The sequence below is a fragment of the Cephus cinctus genome, unplaced genomic scaffold (genome assembly GCF_000341935.2).
Source record: "Cephus cinctus unplaced genomic scaffold, Ccin1 Ccin1_scaffold0736, whole genome shotgun sequence".
NCBI classification, from domain to species: domain Eukaryota; kingdom Metazoa; phylum Arthropoda; class Insecta; order Hymenoptera; family Cephidae; genus Cephus; species Cephus cinctus.
In genome coordinates this window covers 72110-95268 of record NW_014333351.1, presented here as the reverse complement: position 1 = coordinate 95268, position 23159 = coordinate 72110, and the positions used below count along the sequence as shown (strand labels likewise).

The 23159-nt window shown below is 45.1% G+C and overlaps 1 protein-coding gene across 3 annotated transcripts in view; it reads right to left on the bottom strand.

Moving 5' to 3' along the window:
* LOC107270370 (zinc finger protein basonuclin-2) overlaps positions 1-23159 on the bottom strand; it is a 107032-nt gene that overhangs the window by 11770 nt on the left and 72103 nt on the right. The gene's annotated exons all lie outside the window — the stretch shown is intronic.

Genomic DNA, 23159 nt, shown 5'->3' with positions numbered 1-23159 from the left:
GGAGTCGTAAGAGAAACAGTCAATCGGCTTTCCCTCGGGCCGTCACGCTTTTCGCACGCAGCGCCTTAAATGCAGGAGAGTCCGACTTGTTCGTAGAACGAGAGAAAGAGAAAGAGAGAATTCGGTAGGTACTGTACGCGAAAGAGAGTTCACGTAGTAAAGATATGGACCTGCTCCTAGGTGGCACCGAAGGGCGAGGTGGAAGGACCAGGGACGAATCATTGCTAGAAAGATCGGCGAGAGGCGCTCTCGGTGCGCACAGAAGGATCCATTACGATTTTTTTTTTGTTTTTTGTTTTTTCATTTAGTCTGGGCCAATCGATAACATTGAGAAGGCGGTGTTTCTTACATAAGGAATGGTCCTATTCTAGTGGCTGTTATTGTCATTATAGATACTCTATGTGGGTCCCAGACCCACAGATCGTCCCAGCGGTCCCAATGGATCGAATGGTCCCAACCCTCCTGGCGTTCCACTATCCGCTCTCCCACTCGGTCTCTCAGCGTGCATTCAATAGAAATCATGGAGTCATCGCGATTGGGCGCCACTTGTCATTAATGACTCTTCGATTTTCGATTTAATTAAACCGTGATGACGATCTGCCACCTAGAGTGGTCCTTTCTCGGAAGAACGCACCTCTGCCTTAGAATCACGAATGATCTCGCTTCGGATCGGTCAATTCTAATCCTCTCAATTGATTTGCTGATGTCGCTAGAATAAGTCTAACGTATGTACTTGTAAATCCTTCGAAAGGAATATTTGTGATATTGCGTGAATTATCTTTACGATAGTCGAAAGGCGGCATGAATGTTTAACGCGAAAGGTTTGAGTTTTAAATGTAAAAAGCTTGGAGGGTGGAAGTGTAATCCCATTTTTTTAAATAAATTTGCTCAAATCTCACAATAAACAAAAAAGGATTACACGCGTGAGTGCTTCCGCAATTTATCGAATTTTTCCACTTTCCCTTACTCGCTATTTGTTCCCTTTTGCTGCTCTTCTCATTCTATGCTTCTGTTTCAATGAACTGCAGCGCGACACTGGATTCCCAGCGGCCAGCGAACTGTGTGATACCACTGCCACGGTTTTATTTGGAACTGTATATTTTTGGTGGGATATCACGATTTCTGACACGGTTAATTTGCCGAGGTTATTACGTTACGTTATATTATATTCACTTAAGTTTCAACAATTTCACATATCTATATTGCGAGTACTTTCCGAAGCATATTTTCGACACCACTGAAATGACAATTTTCCCAATACTGTTGATCCCGTAAATCGTGTACATTTTACAGAAGGTATCGTTAGCGTGACTAAACTCTTCATAATAGTTCACTTGTCAGCGTATTCTGAGCATGAAAATTTCTTTGCAAAAATGCACGGATCGAATTTCAAAGGTACAATTTTCTCATTGTCCAAGTCCAAAACTTCCATCCATTGTCCTTCTGAAACTGTCAACTCAGTCACGGCACGTTCCAAGTATTCGCGTTCAATTGCACAGGGTTATCTTGCACTTTTAGACAATAGGGCTACACCTGCTGTCGTTGACACTTCAAGGGTGATGAGGCACAGAGGCCCGGACCAGGTAGATACCAGGAGGGTTCCAGGTCGTTACGCATGCAAACGCAAATGCAAACGTATACTAGACGGAAAGGGACCGCTAATTATGAAAACTATCATTTATTACCAAGGATGGGGGCGTATTCGCTCGGTATGGGGCAACAGGGAGACACCGCCAATACACCTAACCAAGAATCCGACACTGACCTTCCCGCGACGTGCTCCAGGGGTTCTTTAGACTCGCCCTTTGACTATCGGCATTGTGCAAAAGAAAACTATCCAAGTGTATCCCGTCTATTACTTGTTTTCGCTCAGAAGATAAAAACAAAGTAAAAAATAACAAACCTAAGTTTCACAAACTGTCTATGAAAGTCTTTTTCAACATTTTACTATTCTCAAAATTTACTCGTGTTCTTAAACATTCCGATATAGCACAGAAACCCAACCACGTGATATTGGATGTTACATAGAGGATTTATAAGTTCGATCCCTCGTGGTTGTTCTCGCGCACGATAACTCTCACAACGATCATTATCTTACGGCAGGTAATGAGTCTAGCGTTAATGAGAAGTTCAGCCCATTATCTTTACACCGCGCACTGACATAATCCAATTGGAACGATGCTCTCGTGCCCCTGCGTATCGTAGGTGCTGGGTCTGGCTCAAGAGACAGAGCGTTGGTCGAGAGAAAAAAAGAGAGCAAGAGAGACGATAAGACAGAGACAACCGCTGTTGCATCATTGCTAATGGACTTGGAGTAGTGGAGGTGCGTCATTTTTTTCTTTCCACAGCTATATCTGTTAAAATCACCAACCATGGCCAAAGTGCCATTATTAGTTACTGTTACTTTCATTTCAGCATGAAGGCAGACGTAGCAGACTCTTGTTTTCTCAATGATCACCAGCTGCCTATTGTTTCTTGTTGTAATAATAAAATCCAAAGTAGAATGAAATGGTGCATTTATTCACTCGCTTTCTTATTATCAAACTGGACCACGCATTTTAGCCATACTGTGAGCTACTATCGTTATCACGGAATGATAGAGAAAGCCAAGACAGTGGTACGGTATAGCTGCACCGATGTGAACCCGTTTGTACAGCACTGCAAACAATAGGTTCACGAAGGTTACAGGGCGAGAGTAAATGGTATGTAAACCATTCCGACTTCGCCCTTAGCCTCGTACCCTCTGACCTCGCCGCGAGCAACCCTCTATAGCCCTCTTCTCGGAATTGCTCTTCTCATCCTCTTTACATCTCTCTTCCAAGCCTCTCTCGCACTCTCCGTACTCCACAAACTCCATTAAAACATTATACACGTGCCGATGCGCTCGGAAAATCAGATGTGACTATCATACTCGGTTACGTATTGATATTCTCTCGTTACTCCCCCTGGATTTCCGAGCAGACATATCTATATGACTATCATTTCCGTCTGCCTCCTGGCTACTCTTGCCCATTTAAATATAGGTGCACTTCCACATTCTGCTATTGCTTTAGAATGGGGCTACGTATATACGCTGTTTTTAAAAACGCCACGACTACGGTGAATATGCAGCCGAATTAGTGCTCGCAGTTTCGGCACTGCCACTACTGCTTTAGAAGTGGATAGCAGTGGTGTAGCTACATGACATGTTTGTACATACTTTGCCGAGAGATAGGAGGGTACAGGGCGTATTTCAATAATGAAAATATATACTTTTGTGAACGAGGCAGCAAATTCTTCTAGTGAAATATTTCGTAAAAATACAAGACCGGTTGAAGAATTGAATGAAACGCGTCGAGGAAAAAATTGTTTATCTCATTGAAAAATCCGTGATTTAGCGTACGCGTAGGCACGTATGTGGATCTATTGAGAGAAATATTGTGAGAAAAGTTCCTTTTGTTCAGAGAGCAACCGATTAAGGTCGCTTTAAAATATAATATGGCTGCTACCAGCCGGCCATTTGTCTTCCTGTCCGTGAAGTCGCGCTGCGGGATTCTCTCGAGTGAGACCCGCAAAATAATTGCTCCATGGATGGATGGTATCCATTCTGTCCAGGGATATGGAGCCGATCCAATTCGGATGACTTTTGTGATCCAAACGGGATGAGTCAACGGTTGGTCTTTCGTTATCGTTTTTCTTTTCTATATTGGATTTTTTATAATGCATTATTATTCTCTACTGTTATTATGTTTTCTTTTCCGTGAATCATCGTGTCGTGTTGAATCGAATTGGGAAAGGATATTCATTCCTTTCTAAGAATGTGGACATGTCGCGCGCAACCTTAGCAGTTATCGAGGATGGGCTTTGATCTGACCGCTTTGGGATCTTTTCCACCTGAGAAGAAATCACTCCCCGATGTCCGTTTGACATTTTCACTACGGGGGATGAAATATTCTAATAATAGGTTTAACTTCGAGCCGGCCAACCAGCCCGACTCTTGCCGACTCTTACCCCAAGTCTGAGCGACTCTAATTGACTGGAAAGTTTGGCATTTGTCTCTGACGATTTTTACGGGGATCTTCTCCCGCGATTGCCTCACGATTTTTACTCATTTCTTCGGACTGTATGGATTTCGGTTAGGATTAGTCGCTGAGTCCTCGAACTAAACGGATTCCTCTGGAACTTGGAGTTAAGTTTCTGCCATTGGATTAGGCAGGTAGAGACACTGATATCCGGACAAATTTAGAGCTGCTAACTGCACAAACGGAAAACTATAAAAGCGCCGATGGATCTGCTGGGAAAATTGACAGCCCCTACCGAAGTAATACTTAGATTGGAATTATCGGATTGGTGGCCATTCGACAAATTGACGTTTCTCTCACTATTAATATCTATTAGCGGACAGGAAGTTGGGGCGTCAGCGCGGACGACGTGCTGTGACGTCACTGCCGGTCAACTACAAGTATTTCGCATTAAGCCGCCCTATGCCCGAAGGCAGCCCTAATTAATTGGGTTAAAAAGACGTTAGGCGAATTGATTGGAACGAGTCTATTCAAAGTGCCATTCGGCTGGCTGTATATAATTTATATATAACACGATACACAGTACAGCGTACATATACAAGAGATAAAGTTATTACGCGGCCGTTTCCTTTCAATTTAGATAGGTGCGTACGAACGATCGCGTGCCACGAGGCTGTATTATATACTGATAGTATGTTCGATCTCCACTAGGGTCCATCATGGACCGTACCCATTATTTATATCTCTCTAGGTATTCGTATATGCAGATGGTTATCTAGCTCATAGACGCTAGTCAATTTTGACGGCTACCATTAGATCACCTTAGTTAAGTACTCCCTAATCTTTTTGTGCAAATTTTCAAAGTTCAAATTCTGAATTCCAGTGGCTCATGAACTTTGCTTTGAGAGTCTTTCGTGCGAGGAACAAGCAAAGTGAACGACAATGGAATTAACAAATGACCAACTGCGCAGGTTAAACCATGCTAGATCGAAGGAAAAACACTCGAGCGTTACGATAGAAGAGAGAATGAAAAAGAGATGGCGAGAGGGTGAGAGAAAAAGAGAGAGAGAGAGAGAGAGAGAGAGAGAGAGAGAGAGAGAGAGAGATCGTAAGCGGCCTTTTTTGAAAGCGGAACCCCCATGCACCACGGACAATCGGTGCCCGCTGGTACAAATTTTGGAAAACACTGTGGCAACCGCAAAAGGGATTCCAGGATCCTTTTGTCCGCCTGTCACCGGGACTCCAGGACTTTAGGACTCCTGAGGGAATCGGCAAGATCGAATCACGTTTTACAAAGTTTCGCAGTCACCTATCGGTGCTCTTCCATTTGTCTTTCCACCTTTCTGAACTAGGAACATAATAGGAGGCGGCTTTCCTTGAACCTGTCACTATGCGATTCTCTTGCACATCCTGCAGAGAATCTCTTTAATGTTGATCATTGCATATATTAACATTACGTATACATATATTTCTTCATAAGCATTGACCACATTACTGGTACAGTCATAGAGGCTAGCTGGTTCACGAGGTAGAGGTGAATTTTGTAAGAGAACATACGATCTATAGAGAAGGTATAGCCATGGTTAAAGCGTGTATATCTAGGTGCCCGGAGGTTTGCACGATGACGCGTGACTTACGCGAACTTCTCGAGATGAGCGGAGATATACATATATATATATATATACACACACGCGTATAGGGAGAGAGAGAGCTCGGGTACAATGCGAAGCCTGTGGGTAGCCATTGACAAAAACAGCCGTGTCATCCCGTCATGATATACCCCATTGTGCCTCCGAAGGACCTTCTGGGACCGCGCTATCGTATCTCTATCTTTTTATTAGGCTAGCCCGTGATTTCTCGGCGGCCCCTGTTTCTCATTGTGTCGGAGATCCTTGCTGCCGGAAGATTCTCGCGGAGAGGAGCAGCAGCAGCAGCAGCTCATCCACCGGCGCCAAAGAATCGAGCGATACCTCTGACCCCACCGATACCAATCCTTTTACCTCCGACCCAAAAAGATAAGAAATAACGCCGAAACGCGTAAAAATGATCAGTGTCATTTTGAAGCACCTAAAAGAGATCCATGGGCGAGAATGCATTGGGAGAAAGAAGACAGTGTGAGAGAAAACGAAATGGTACTTGCTAGAAAAAAAAAAGAAAAAAAAAAGAAAAAGGTCGAAGGAGACGAAAGTGACCGTAGAATTTTAAGAAAATCGGGCAATTACCTTAGCGCAAAGTGCAAAGGTGACTGAGGCCGAGGGTGATTGATTTTAGCGAAAACATGGATCGGCCAGTCATTTGTCAAGCTGTCAGCGTTCTATCTCGTCCGACACGGACACGAGCAAGTTGCTGAGCGGGTGAGCGAATGATCATGCAGGTCGACCAGAGAGAGAGAGTAACAAGGACGGGATTGGAGCTGTACCAGATATAAACCTAGTGTCAGAAATGTAATGCCGAGGGTATACGTATATTACGCATAAATGTAAAATCATTCCCAATTTCGTGGGCCCGGCCTACACGGAGCGTGATCGCACCGCTCATAGCGCCGAGTGCGCGTGAGACATAATCTGGCCGTGGGAACCGTCCTGCCATCTGCGTGGGGACGTTAATGAGGAACTTCAGGGAACCGTAAACATGTTCTCCACGAAGGGGATGCCTATACGACATCTTTACTACGGTGTATCGGCTATTGAAATTTCGAACATTTACTTTGTACAACTATATTAATCGAATCTTTGGAACTTGTAGAGAAATTTTTCTTATCTTTAGTTCAACATTTTAGGCCAGAGTGTATTAGAAATAGCTGAGGAACGTAAATATAGCTAAGTGAATATTTTGGTGGTAGGGCTAAACGCGTGATTTGTGCAAATAACGAGCTGAGGAAAAGAAATGAATGGAGGAGGAAGGGTGGTAAAAGGACTAAGAAGAAAAAAGGGCTCAGGGGTTGCACGCATGTCGAGGATCGTTATCTGGTCTTGTACGCCGGTGTCGAGATGGTTGGTTGGCTCTCTAGGGGGTGCGCCAGCTAGAAAAAGAGTCACGACTTTTTCCGGAACCCCCCGGTGTCTTTGGCGCACCATTAACACCCCTGGGCCCGCTATCTCGAATCAGGCTTTATTAAAAGACCCGCTGAAAGCAGCCGTTCCTTGCGTGGGACTTGATTGGGTTTTATGATCGGGCAGCTGCTTACTGTTATGCCTCCAAGACCTCTTTTGCTCCTAGACTGCTTCGTTTTGAAGTCACCTTCCTCCAGTTCTTCTTCTTCCTATACCGTCTTTTTTTTCTTCGTCCCTTCAAAATCAAAATAGAGAAATTGAAAGTTCTTGCAAACCCTTACCTATCTATTTTCATTATTTCTTTAAATCTCCGAAGTTGGCGACTCTTCAAGGACTTAAAAAATGCTATTGGAGTTAACGCTACGGTAGCTGACTGAAAATTTCCCGTAAAAATTTTCAGCAAGAAAGTCACTTACCGAAATGTATAAGACACAGCCCTTGGAGTCTGTGTCTGAGAAAAGGTTTATTAATGCCGATCGAAGTCATGTCCACCAGGACCATTAACAGGATAATTAATAGCCGGGATCGACAGGCGTATAAATATCGCATATTATTACAATGTGATACGCGATGTCGGGCCCTTGCCTAACTATACTATATGTATAGTGTCACATTTGAATAACACGTTGGCAAACTAGTGCATAAATTTCTAATTACAAGAAAGCCACTATGTCTTGCGCAAACCCTTAAGCCATACATGGTTTACATGGGGACGGGGACGCTCTTATGATTGTACCTAATGTGCGGGAGGCTCTGAATCAGGTTAAGCTAGGGTCTCTACACTTACACAGGGCTTTAAAAAATGTATATCCTCTGCAGTCGTGTATACATACGAAGAATAAACACATGGGGGATAAACGAGAAATCCCTCCCCTGGTACGCAAGGACGACTATAGGGGTGTACGAAACGGCAGGATGTCCAGTTTATTGAAAGCTGAAGGACTCTGAAGCTGAAGGAATCGTAGACCGCCACGAACGTTAAAGTGCGTTTACGACACGCGGCAAAAGCTAATCTTCGCTACGGGCAATGAACGTGTCGTTTAATAATATGTATTATATCGTACGGGGGCGGTTGCGCCAACCCCATAAACACCGTAGCTTATGGGGAAGTAGGTGGAGGATTTAGAAAAAACGGCAGTGACACTAAAATTTCGAGTTTACACCCGCAACCAAACGTTTACGGTCTCTTTGAACGTCGCCGCCATTGATGTCTCTGTCATCCCAATTAGGACGCAATAAAATCAACCGTCACTCCTTATCCTTCCATCCCCATTCCGTAGCCCTTTCTCTATTTTTTTTTCACTCTTCCTCCCTACCTCCTCACGAAGATCGTCCTCTGCCCTTTAGGGTCGTATCCCAGATTTGTCAGGAAATTCTTCTCAGGTTTCGAGAGAGGCAGCATTTTTTCGAAGGATCCCTACCAGATCCTTCAGCGGATGTTCCTTGAAGAAACGAGGAACGAAGGAACAATGGCAGGCGTCCAGCCATTTTTAGACACGAAAGACCACAGTGTATCCTTCAAAATGGTTACGTATCAATCCGGCAAGGGTAGAGTTTTAGCTACCCCATCGCATCAAATCACCACCCTCTTCTCAGTACGCAAGAGGGAACCCATGAGTTCGATCGGTATGGCAAATTCGTATGGTAGACGCAGCAGATCCGCGGGCGTGATGGAGAGGGGGGCCTCTGGACGCAACGCAGACGCAGACGCAGAGTCGAGCCCAGGTCGACGGCACTTTTGGTGCTTTTCCAATGTCAGGACAGCAAGAGCAACGTGTAACGGACCTAGGGACACTACGGGGGGCGCCCCAAGAGAACAAGATCTCATCTAGATAGGTAGACCACTCTCGCACTCTTGCTCCCACATCAAGAGAGTCTGCGCTCTCCTGCAACTGCCATGCTCCATTAAACGAGACACCACGAGAACTCCCGGCAAAGAATAAATATCTCTTGTACAACATTCAAGCCGGGACGTGTTGTTGAGATTTTTTCCTGACGATCCGACTGTCCCAAGACATTTTCAGACAGCCGAGGATCAACAAGTACATCAAGACCCGTCGTCCATTGGTAACGACCTGGCACTGGTCGATTATAAAAGCATAAGAAGCGTAGAATAGTAACAAGTGTCGAAAGGAATAAGGGAGTCGTGAAGTTGAAGCGGCGCGGAGCAGGTGGAGAAGTTCGATTCGAAAAGGCGTGAAGTCTGGTTGTGGTACGTGGCGAGTCGAGACGTGGCGGCCCTCAAATGGATGGTTTCGAGAGCGTGGCATGAGAGTGCTTCGTCGAGATGTTATCTGATTTGGTGGGAGGCATCCACCGATATGTATACAATGCCATAGCCGGGAATATTACAGCCTTGACAAATTGCTGCGCTGAAGGCCGACCCCGGTAATTACGGGGCAGCCGAGTAGATACTCGTATCCGTACGTTCCTGAACTACGTAGTACGTACGTTTCTTCATGTTCCTTATCCCACTACGTATACCAACGTTCGCCTCATCTACCTAAGACTATACTTGCTCCTGATCTCCTATTGGTATATTGCTCGCAAATCTTTTGTACTGCTCATTCGTACGTAAGCGACATTGACTTTTTTTCATTTGCATATTACATACGTTGCTTTTAGTCGTCTCACCTTAAACTGACGGAGATCAATATGTGGTACTTGCATAGCCTACGTTCTTCATGGTCCAAATAATTATTCAGTTGAAATTATTAGCCTTATCTTTTATTTTCCAAATTTCTTCTTAATTCCGAGTCGTTCACTCGTGGCAACGTTAGGTTAGGTTAGGAAGCAGTGTAATACCTTTGTTTACTAGACGTTCTCGCCTCTTCATCTGAAAATTAGCAGTAGAGTCTAGCACCAGCCATAGAATTATTAGCTATGGAAGGTACTTCATGGTATTCACCTTATACTATGGCGCACCTCTCACGTCCACCTCTCGGTGCACTCTATTCTTCCTATCTACAATGCACTCCAAGTTAAGGCTACGTGACTCTTCGACAAGACTGCTACTGCACTTGTTCAGCACTACTTCATGGCTGTTTCTTGTACCAGTTCCAGCGATCCTTTCTTCTGCGATGATGTGCAAGGATGATTTCTATCGAGAGCGAAACGTAAGGGCGACCACGAACGAAGAGGCCACTAATACTTTCCGGGCTTTTCAACGATTATTTTAACGTCGCCATTAGTCGACGTAATTTATGCATCATCAACCAGAAGCCACGTCAGATGGAAAAGCAGTTACAGTGGATAGAGAAAGAGTAGGGAGAGCAGGACGAGGAGCATCGCAGCATCCTCATCAGCAGGAAGGTAACCAACCCTTCTCCCCTTCCTGCATCCATCTTTCGGGGCTGAAAACTTTCAAAAGATTCTCCTCTTTCCGTTCGGATGTAACGCGGTCCGTGTCTTAATTACGAGCAAAGGGCTACGGTGGTGCCGCCTTTCAGCGTAATATGGAAACGATCTACGCTTTCATACAAATAACAATGGAGCCATAAACGGTAGGTACCTGTCCGAGGGATTACCGCTGGACAAAAGGACTATAAATTCATAAACGTGTCGCGGATGCTGGATGCCTTGGAGTTTCTCAAGGGCCAAGGAATATTGGGACGTCGCTGACTGGTCCAGGGTCGGCGTCACAATAAGACAATAAGTATAAATGTCCCAACTTGAAGCCTTGCGAGATATTGTACCCTTAATAATTTTCATAGGCAGACCATGGGAGACGCATAAGAGGAACTTGGCAACCACGACAGCAGCAGCCATTCGTATGAAGCTTCGCAACGGTGAATGCCGTCGATTGGTGGTGGGTTTCCCTTTGGAGGCCAGGTGCGTTCCCTGCTCCCCGTGACGTCATTAAAGCACCCATCATTTTGGGGGAGTGAGAGCATTGTGTAACAGGCGGGGGATGCCATGCAGCTGCTAACAAGGACGGGTTTGCCAACCAACGGCGCCTATGGGTACACACTAACGGGGAATCTATGGCCCCGGAGAAATGGCGGACTTTTCATACCGTATTAAATCCGTCCTTAGGACTTGCCTCATCGTTCGACTCTCCTTTTGTTTTCTGCACTCGATATTTACAAGTGTATTCTCATCAAGAAGACTTTGGTCCATTTGCCTTTTCGAGTGTTGCACGAGTATCGGTGCGGTTTCATTAGGCTTCGAATTCCTGTATAGCCATCCTACGTCTCAAGATGCGAACTGGAACGTCCCTATTGAAGGTAACGCCACAGTGACGCCAGTTGAATGGACACGGCCAGTGAGTAAGATAGGAAGCTCGAGGGAAGAGGTTCGGGAGAGGATGGGGTCTCCCTAATGAAAGAGAGCCAAGCTCCCACTCAACTAGTTCTCATCTGTCTGGTTTCCCATGTGAAATAAAATATAGCTAATCACTCGTGCACAGGGTTGGTTGTAAGTACCTCCCCGCGTACAGCCCATGCACACGTGCATCTGGGTATGTACTTTGTCCATTTAATGTTCCCCCTATTTTGCTCCCCCTTCAGTCATGGCGACTTTATTAATTCACATTCGTCCCATCTTCTTCCTCGTGCTTCTCGAGCTTCGCGTCCATTTCCAATTGGCAATCGCTGCGACCTCCAATGTTTAGTGACTTTTGTCATCTCGCCCATTGGAATTAAAAAGTGTCCAAGTGTCCATTCACAACATTCCATATAACTTTTGGAACGAAGTGTATAATTGATCGGGGAATCGCAGTTGATTAGCATTGAGTAGCATAGAGTCTCTTTTCATGTCAACGTCAATGTAAAGAGTTTATGGGTAGCCATGTGCCGCGGAAAGGACTACTAGGCAGAATCTACGTGTATGGTGAGTGAGAGGGCGATGGCTCGACAGCACCTATGATGGCCGCTTTCCTGTTGGCTGAATAAAAAATTCAGTTTTAAAACGGCAGCCCGACAACCCTTTGTGTGGACAGAAGGGCGCCCCTTTAGACGAGGGCACGCACAATGCGGAGGGCGTGTGTCTCTTGGTGTACCCTATTTACACAACGACAGTCCACAGGCCTCCCTGACCTCCCTTCTCGAACCTACCAACCCCGCCAATTCCCCCCTTATGTCTATCCTTCGCCCTTCGAATATTTCCGTGGACAAACCCCCTGTGCATTGTGGGACCCCTCGAGCGATTTCAGCCAATCGGGGCCACGGATGACGATTTTATTATGAAAAACCAAAACGACAGGGTTGATCGAACCCTTCGCGATTCACTTCGACAACCCTAACCTAATACGAAAAGGGCTAATAAGTCCTGAACGCCTATCATTCATCCTAAATATTCAAATCGTCATAAAGGAGGAAAGTATACTCTTACGCGATAGTGTGCTTTCTCATATAGATTTCAGAAAATCGGCTCCGATCTACTATCTTATTAAATTGTAACATTCGCCTAATTGTTCTGTCCTAAATACATACGTCTCGAGGCACTCGAAGCACACCTGTCGAATGTATAGGTGATGTCCGATAAATGGCGCTTCGCAAAGTTCTTTCGGGTGATCAAGCAGCTACATAACTATAGGTAGCCGGGAAGAACACGTACGTTCATTATACTGGCGGAAGTAATATACATAAAAGTAACGAGGGAGAGCGGCGCAGCCACGTGTCATCTTTCCGGCGTGTAGGTAGGCCAGCTCGCTGTTACGCTTGTTTCTCTTAAGGAAACCGGAAGTTACCTCGTGGGTTGCTTATTGGCACGGGCAGAGGAGGAAAGGATAAAGGACACGAGGAACCAGCGGAATGATTATCGGTAAATGACAGAAACCACAGTCGGCTGTCATCGCGACGACACGCTAACCCAACCGAGTAGAATCGAGTCCTGGACAAGCAAGGCTACCACGCCATATGTCATTCATGGTGAATCTGCCCAAGTATTCTCGACAGAAACCCCAAGACTTGGGGACCTCGTGACATCTGCTTGGCTCGAATTCAAACCCGCAAACCAACTATGAGATCCTGCGAGCCGAGTCCGACCGGACTCAAAATGAGTAACGAGTAATTACGCTTGCCAAAATAATTTTAATAAGCTACCGATTGTCTTGGAAACCAATGCGCACTTGTGACATCAACAGTTCCCGGGGGACTCTGCATAATTTTTATTTTATTCAATTTACAGGTCCGCTCGATGATTTTATATATTGTAATTATTGAAAATAGGCATCAACGAGAGGGATTATTAGGGACTTTGCGTTGTCGTTGTGTTAATTACTTTTCCTCGGTTAAATTATTCCAATTATGTTAACAGCACTAGCCGATTCCCTGTGCACGACATATTCCTGATTTGTTTACAACTTCTAGAAGCGTAGACCGCGGCGAGCATACGTGTACCGCGAGCCCGCGCACGTGTTAACGTATCGAAACAAACAGACAGACGTTTAATGAGTTTTGTTCGTAGCTCACTACTATAGCGTTCGCTACCCCGACAGTGGTGGCCCAATGAGATATTCGTGATTGCTAATAGGAAATGTGCCATGGAACAAAATTAACGGAAGTCTCTGGAAATCGTGCGACTCATACGGGAAGACATGCCGTTTAGCTGAGTGATAGTTAAACTCACGAATATATCCCAAGTCACTTTAGATCCTGACAACGATCATCAAGGTATTGAATCCTTGTGTTCCTAAGAATTGACAAAAAAAAATCCCCGTGCGATCAGGGTGGTCACTCCGATCCCGATGTCACCCAAGGCATAACGCAACTTCTCTACACGAAATACGGAGAACTAATTTACCTTGAAGAGGAGCGCCGCCCATATTCCAAGATCTTTCTGGTGGCCTGAGGCTTTGGAGCATTTGAGAGAGACAACTTCCACGAGTCCTTAGGGTGGAGTCAAGAACGTAACTTTGACTATATTACGAGCCATGCTGAATTCGAATGGACCGGATGGCCCAACTCGTGGAATTCTCTTCCTTATTAAAATATCTATTTATTATGTCATCTCTAGTTCCAATAGCGTGCTACATAATGACCAAAGGATATATTAAGATATCAAGGATTTTATATAAACCCAAGGATGTCCATGATTACATCTCTCTCTCGAGACTTAATCGCAATATGTGGTTATGCAGATTGGGAGGACACGTTATCTCGCCTCGATCAGATAGTTAACGCGAATGCGACCTTATAGGACAAGAAGATGCTGTCACGTACTCTAATGATGAGAAGGAATTTAATATGCACGAGGCGTACAGAGTCGAGCATCAATCAAACGTGCCACGAGTCACTCCATCGCACGCTGGCCACTTCCGAGCATCTTGTACGACAACTTGTATCTCCGTTTCCCATGGAATATATTAGCATCGAGTCACTCTTTAGATACGACACGATACAGTAAGGATTGTCATCGGTACGTAGGATCGTCGAGTCATCCGAGTCACCAAGAGACGAGTCATTGAAGTCGGAAATTATCGAGCGTGATTTTCCCGATGGACTCGACAGGACGTTACACTTCGTATATACTCGATGAACTCTCGTGAGACGTTTCTCTGGGATAACAAAGGAAAAGATGCAAGAAAAGGCTTAAGACATAAATGTAACGACTCCTCGTTTCTTGGCATTCTTTCCATGGATATATATCGAGAGCACGTACGTTACGCCTTGCTCGCTCTCTTCCTGCGTGCGGATAATTGCACAGAGATTGGACTTCTCCTTGTCGATCGTCCGTATTGATTTCGCGTAAAAGGGCACGTACCTGTGGCCAGGGCGACCGACTCGGTCTTACTTGTATTTCGCGATAGTATCAAAAAAAAAAAAAAAAAAAAAAAAAAAAAAAAAAAAATTTTTTTTTTTTTGAAAAAAAAAAAAAAAAAAAAAAAAAAAAAAAAAAAAAAAAAAAAAAAAAAAAAAAAAAAATAAGACACAGCTCAACAGGGATTTTTGGATTACCTCCAAGGAATCTTTCCAATAGGCAGGTAACATGGTGAGGATCAAATGAGTGGTCAGTGGCTGACAGGCAGCTAAAGCGCGGTGCAGTGGCTGTGTGTACGATCGTATTAGAAATTGATCCTTCGGTTCAGGGATACGTGTGGAATCCTTAGGTAATGTTACTAAATTCGACGAGTGAAGGTGCGAGTAAGGTTCATTATTGCAAAAGGCAAAAGTGTGACCGCGTGTGAACGTAATATAGCACGTATGGAAATGGGGAGGCATTGTATGTAAATGCATGGAGAGTCGCGTCGGCAGAAGCAACCACTGTGACCAGCGGTTGGCTGCCTACCTAGCCGTGATGTCGCTGTCAAGAAAGCGGCAAGCTTCACTCGCACGAGGCCCATAAAATTGGACGCATTGCCGAGCCGAACTATGGGGACTGGGCCGGAGGTACAGCAGAGCTGGGACTGGTAGATGATACCTGGCTGGTCGACTGGTGTAAAATGGTGGGAGCGAGTGAACGAGTCGAGTAAAATGACTAGTATACTATATACAGCAGATAGTCTTTTCCTTTGAGAAAACTCAAACTAATTACGTTTACGTAGTCAAGCCGTGTCCCGGTTGGACATCTAAGTTGGACAGGCCGGTATCCGAGAGTCGTGAGAGAAGAGGGAGTGCCAGATAGGAGGAGAGAGTGGTTGGTCAGCGGAGTCGCTCACTGAAATGTAACATGTACCGTAAATTATGGAAGCGCGTAATAAAACCACCGAATAAAATTTACCTGACGTTTACGGAGTCGGTTAGATTGGTGTCAGGAGGAATCGAACGAGACATCTCGCTGGCGAGAAAGGTCGGCCTCTACGGAGACCTCCTGCGGACAGCCTCGGGATGGCTGCTCCTCGTAAAAGTCATTTTACTCCCTTCATAGGAGGGACAGGTGACCAAGCGGTGCCCACGTCAACCACTGAGACGCGTTAAAGGTAAGAAGACACGGAACGGGAATAAACCGAAAGAGAAAAAGGGAAAAGGTGAAGATGACGAAGAAGACGAGGAAGATGATGTACGAGAGGAACGAGTTTTTCTTGCTCTTCTTTATTTCTCACTTTATTCCTTTTCCCCCTCTATCACTCTTCTATTGGAAGAACGGTGGTAAGAGAGACCCCGATGGCGGAGGAACCCAGACTCGAAATTACCCGAGGACTCGATTCGAGGTCGATCGTTTGCCAGTTAGATCGAATACCGCGAAGGTATCGGGGTATCTCTTTTCGGGCGTCTCTAAGGAGCCAAAGGCAATAATCTCGATGGCTCGGCAATTACGTTCGTCTCGTGGCCATCTGCTCCTCTTGCCTTCCTGCCTGACTGCCTGCTTGGGAGACTCGATGACCGCTTCGCTCCGTTCCACATCGTCTTTTATCCCTTGTGCACTTCTCTCTCTCTCTCTTCGTCTTAGCTTCACCTGGTCGCACTGCCCTCCATTCTGCTCGAGACATGTAGGAACGATGCGGCCCGTAAAGCAAAATATAAAAACAGGAATCAATGTCCGTAAACGCGGTTTGTCGCGATAATCACACGATTCCTTCCTTCTCGTTCTCTCCTTTTTTTCTATTTCCTTGGCTGTTCACGTTGGCTCCGAGGGCAGACTCGCTGTCGAGTCACGGGATACAGTGACTGTGGTCGCTCCGAGCGTAGCGACGTATAATTACGCCAAAATCGTAGTTACCTATAGGACCAGAAATTGATCACGTACCGTGCCGGACGGTTGGTCTGTCATTATCGGGAATAAAAGTCACCGCTACCAAGAGATTTGTGTGGCGACAATCCGGCAATTCTACAGTTGGACCAGTTGGGCCTGTTCAGCCCGTTGGTAACCACCGACATCCCGCATTGGAGACGTGACGCCTTTCTGATTGTTCTCGCTTTTGTTCAAAGGATACAACAACAATACTCATTGGCAGCGCAATCCCGTCTCAGCTCTCATACTGGATGCTGCAGAATGTTCCACTTCCTTTTTCTTAATATTTCCATGTCTCGTCTCTTCCGCTTTCCTTTCGTCGTCTCTCATTACCTCCTTTTCCGCGTCTTGCTTCTCCTCTTCGACGAGACGTCCGATCGGCCAGCAGCGCAATTATCTACGGCAGACGAAAAATGCTGGCATCGAGGGCAACGGGCGTTAATTCTCTTTTGAGAAATAGGAAGCCGATTAGCATAGGAAAGAGGATATCTATACCCATTGTATAACTTGAACCAGGAGCTCCAGGAAGACGCATCGCTTTCGGCCGTGTCCGACGGACTCGTCGAGCGTAGCCAGGACGATGTCTCAACGTCCTCGTACAAATCGGATGTGCCTAGAAAGTAATCCAGGCACATTCGGACTCCCTTCGTCGCTTGGTCTCGTGATCTATGGATCTGGCGCTCGATTACGATGCCACCGACATTCAACACGAGTCCAGTATCAGAATTAGCCCGCTAATCGTCAAGGGCCGGGTACATGTTGAGCAAAAATAGAGAATGGAATCGTGGTCTTCCGACCGGTATGAGTCTCGGCTGAGCCGAGCACAGGCGGACTCTGAACATTATAAATTTATCAGTGGGAAATAGGCGACCAAAAGAAACGCGTTGATCGAAAGATGGAGGTAGGAGGCTCACCTCTGACCCCCAGAAGTATTTCGATATACGCTCTCGTGCCGCGGAGATATTTATTGGAGATAATTACAAGAGCGCTCGTAAACTCTTGGACGGCCCGTTTCTTAGCTGATATCTTACACAGGCCGAAGCAAAGGCTTACACGTGCCTTATACAGGGTGTACCGGCTAGTCGAGTTTCTATATAACGACCGATTGCATTTGATGACTTATACTCATTTTTAATCCACTCGATAAAATTCAATGAGCTACTAACCCATGATAAATTCTGTTTCTCATGCTTAGGTTAATATTATCTACCCCATCTAGACCTCGTATCGATCCCGCCTATCGTGTCACTGCAATTCATGATCACCTTGTAGGTGAAACGTATAGTCCTCGAAGGCGAGGTGGTTGCGAAGATAGCACCCGGATAGCGAGCCGCCATGCAACCCGCGGAATGAAAATCGATCAGAGAAGCTCGCGAGCGAGGATCGAGATGATGCATCGATATCAAAAGTTGTAGAGTGGTTTCGCGCGAGCTTCACCGATGGAATCGCTGTTTGTCGGGGAATATGTCCGAGGCAATTTGGCTTTGAATTATTCGCAATTTTCTTTATCTCATTCCGACCTATAGAAACCTTCCACCTTGGTAGCACTCTCGTACGAATTGGTTAACGTGCCGATGTCAGAATCGAATTCTGACCCGTTTCTCTACTGTATATATATATATATTATATTTATATCACATCTCTGTCCCAGTCTTACCGTCTCTATTACTACAGCTAATGCATATTGCTGCGTGACGTGACTAAAGGCTCGTACACACTGTCGACCATTGTCAGCGCCACCGGTAACCAGTAGCGCAGCGCCCTTTCAATTTGAGCCTTAGAGACTCGTAAACATGAAGGACACGTGAAGAAAAACGCTTACTATTGTATTATTCTATTACCGAGTCGAATAACGTAATGCTTCCGTGGCGCAGTGTTCGTCGACATGAGAGGAGGTGCGAGTGCTTCTTTTTTTTTTTTAATTTTTTTTTCAACCTCTCTAGCACCCAACGGCATCTTATCTCGGTAGAACAATAATTCGCAATAAATGTTTCCTGCAGTGAAATTATCGCGGCGGCGCATCCGAAGGAACGTGGAATTATGTAGACCTTCCTAGGCAATTCCTCTGCCAGGGGAAATTCGTTTCCGCTCCTGAAATTCTCGCGCTGCGTTACACTTCTTATTCACTCACGTCCTCGTTTAAATTCTCCCCTCATTTTTCATGCTCTCTCATTGGTCGAACGACGAATGCACGACGCGCTTACGCGACATCTTTTCAATGGAAATTTCACGGTTCCTCAAGACATCTCGGTAATTACAAGAAAGACGTCTGGAACCTTAAATTAACGAGGTTGGACTTTCTTATTTCGACCTTCCGTGACACGCAATGCACTTTCGTCATGCACTTCGTACGGTTCACCTGCAATCTTGATGTCGCAAGGAAATTCGAGACACAGATGGAGGATCCACATCGTGCGATCTACCGATTGTAACGTGTGCAGAAACAATATGGGGACTGGAGGATTAATTAACAAAAACCTTAACTGGATTCCGTTACGGTAATTAGGTGGTAGGAGAAGTACAAGAGAGTGGAGCGGGGAGCGCGGCACGAATCGCATCCTCATTTTAACACAGATAAATCTAATCCTCGCGACAAACAATTATCCAATCGTCGAATCATTCACGGTACTGGCACTTTTTTTCAAATTAACATCGGACGTTCTACGTGAAAGAGTCTAGTTAGAGTGGACTATATCCCAGCGTGGCGATACTCCTTTAGTCAAACTTTAACATCCCGACCGGACGCGATAATAATTTTAATGGGATTTTTTTTATATCCAGTTCCGTTCATTCGTTCGTTCAATTCTGCGTTCGCAGAGCTAGCTGCACCGTACAAGTTATTAGAGACTTTCTTAACGAGCTCATTACACAACGTTCGGAAGGGCAGCAGCCGAAACGTGTGTAACTGCGCGTACGCGATATTATACATATCCGTTACGAATTCATGATGTATGATTACCGATGCGGAATAGTCGCTATATCAATTCTCTGTTTACTCCGAGAACGGAATGTCTCTACTGGTAGATTTCTATTAACAGTTTTATAATCGCGTATCGTACCTGCTTACCAGCGATAGGTGATAGCCTCGTATGGCTGATCGAAATGAATGAAAGGGCAAGGATGCTGAACCCGACTGTCTCTGGACACTTTCGCAAGAATGACTAAACTAAGACTAGTCTCGTAACGTAAGAAACGGTAATGGTTCTACGTGTGTTCTCGGTAGAGGAAGCAATTTCCATGCAGTTTGCAAAGGGGTATAAAAGCCTTGCTCGGTGTACGCCCCTTTGGCCGCACCCCATGGGGATTAATGCTTCGATATGTTTCTCCAAGGGGTGGCTTTTTCTATACGCGCAGGAATGCGAAGGGGCTGTTCTAGAAGATTGAGAATAGAGGGAACGATCCTTCTTTCCCGTTATAAAATATCAAGAAATAATGACTTGTATCGAAACACATGGAAATTTTAATTCCACTCCGAAATTCGTGTATCGCGATGCAAAATTGGGACTGTAGAGTATTTTGTAATTTTCTCCATTTTTCTTTAGAATCCACAGTGGTTGACCAAACGGCTTCGATTTTCAATATGTTCGAACCTTTTGCACATCTAAATTTCGCAATAATTCCGTGGCTCAGCTGCCGTCTCCCCTCGGGCGATCCGATACGTTACTATAGGATAGGATATTTGGGGCTCGTATTGTGCCAGTCTGGATAGATGGGTGACTCATTATTTTGGCCCTTCATCCTCGTACACGTCTACGGTCTCATGCGCCTACTCCACATGCGTACATGCCACTCTTTCTGCTCGTCACTCATTCTCGTCAATCCCGCAGCTTCCTACTACATGAGTATCCTGGCCTGGTACTGCCCCTCTTCCTATTTGAACTCGCTCCCGAGTCGAGTAATTGCAAAATAATCCAAAGCCCCGCGCCAGGATTAGTATATACCCGCTGGTCAGAAGATATTTAAATGCCAGAAGATGGAAAGATTTTTACGCAGTCAATGTAATAATTATTTTCCCCGTTCATAATTATCATCGGTAGCAGTAATGTTGACGGTCGATTCACTTACCGAATATGCGAGAAGAGAATAGCTTTTCGGACCGAAGATTCTGTTAAGCCTAATGTTTATTTTTGAAATGGAGTGTAGCACGTCAATGGGTGTATAGTACGGTGGAAAATAGCAGAAAGGAAAGAAAAAAAGCAAAAGGTACTTGTAGTGTGGCGCGTAGGCGTAATTGCATGGCCTACCAAAAAGCCCATAGCAGTAAACAGGAAAGGGACTGGGGTGGCCAGGAGGGCTTTAGCAAATGAAATTTTCTGGAGAAATAGGCGAATTTGGATACCTAATTCGGGCCAAGTGTCTCGCGCACGAAAACCAAATGGGATTACGGTGCTTCCCAGTAACCGCACTTCAAAAGGCGCTTTTATTCACCCTACCTCGAATTGACAATTGACAGAATTGATACAGTGGCTGCCGCAGTCGTTGCTGTGGCTCTAACGGCGTCGGAGTCGCTTCGCTGTGAGCGCCGCCTGTATGTGAAATATCGCCTGGGGCCGACCGACGTGATCAATTCAATTCCGCACCCCTTGATTCAAGGCTCTGTCCATAGAGCGAGTGAGAGAATAAGAGTGGAATATTGCAGAGAAGAAAAGAGGAAACACAATTGCAAAGCGATTCGTTAAGCCTTTTTTCCTAAAGAAATTAGCCATCCCTTCTCTCACCTCCTCTTTACCCAAACGATCCTGCGCCCTTACCCCTATTTCTCTGCTCTTTAATATCTCCTTTTACTTCGAGGCCCTTGGACGAGGCTCGGATCAACTTACGAAAATAAATATATTCTTTAGGAAATCGATAGGTTATTTTTATTGTAGTTCCTTCTCATTCGTAATCACACCTAGTGCTGAACGCAAAAGCATGCGCCGCTGTCCAATAAATAAGATTGTCGACATCATCCACTGGAACAGCACTTAGACCTGCGTCTGATCGCTGCCAATCAGCATAGTTAGTCGTATTTGACATACGCGGTTCATGAGACGCGCCAAATTTTTTGTAGCTTACTATTCACGGTTTTTCTAATTTTTTTCTTTTCTTTTTGTAGGATATATACAAGCGGAGGTGCCCATTTGCGTAATTTTGCATCGATAGAAATCACTGAAAGGAATCAAAAGACGCGACACCAATAAAACCAGCGTCGACTAATTGCCACTCTCTTTGTTCGACGTCCGGTTTCAACGTGAGATTTTACGTAATGCCGAATGTCGACCATGTGACTGAATGTCTAATATACTTTTTTCTGAACGTTGCGGACGATTCGTTGTAACAAGAGTGAAAAAGGAGCAAGAAGAAAACGTTTAACTGTGAAACGTCTGTAGATAGATCTACCTTCACATCCAAGGACACAAGAATGTACTTTGATCATCGCCGGCGACGACGAAAATCGGATTTGTCAAGCAATTTGGCCGAGCGACAGAATTTAAATCGCAAAGCATATTTCACAGGACCGACGTGTGCGCGTTAGGGGTTGAAATGTCCTTGCCAGGGATCCAAAGTGGATTCGGCTGGTACGCGGTAAAGCGGGTACGAGGGTGAATCCGAAATTTAGGGCTGCGGGATATACATATAATTTGATTTTTCAATGTGTCGAAGTTCCTGGCTTTGCGATGTCCTGGTGGCTTTGTATTTCAGTGACACACTCCAGGCAGGAAAGAAGAAAAAAAAAGTACTATATAGTATTGAACGAAATAAAAAAAAAATAAAAAAAAATAGATTACAGTGAATCCTTCTTGGTCCCTATGACAGAGTGCAAATAAAACGAAGTCCCTGCAAGAATCATTGGCAGACTTAAAATATGGTTCTGAGACGCGCCCCTTAGCTATGGACTTGTCCCTATTGTGCGAAGAACATTCCGTTTCTGTCATGGAAGGGTTCCATGACACTTGTCACCTGATTTTATGGCCTCGTTAAAACCCGTCCCATTCGGTTCCATATCGACAGTGACCATTCTTAATTACACTATTTAGAGAGCATCATTAATCAAATAATAAGCTGTGTGAATTTTGGGTGGGCTCATCGAGGCCACAAATAATTATAATACCAGGAAGTGGAAGGGAAACCGCTATTGTTGACTTGGTTCCGTAATTGAGACGTTTCTCAAGGTATAAAGGAACTGTAACAATTAAGGGAACCTTTCGGCAGACGGAAAACAATACCGGATTGCAAAGTGGAACCAAAAATCATTGAGTGGCTATTACCCAAAAATTCGAATCATGACAACTGTAAGTCTCTTACTGTGGTTCCTTGAGAAGAGCCTCCTTTGATATTCCGTGAGGCTTCCGTCTCGTAATAGGTCATGGCGCTGAAGTCGTAAAAAAATAAGGTCGCTTTACGAGTACCTGGAGAACCGAGTGCGGCTGAGTTCGTAGAAGGGTTGGTTCCCGTGTCACGGAAGGTGCCGAGTTTATGAAGAAGAAAAAAAAAAAAAAAAAAAAAAAAAAAA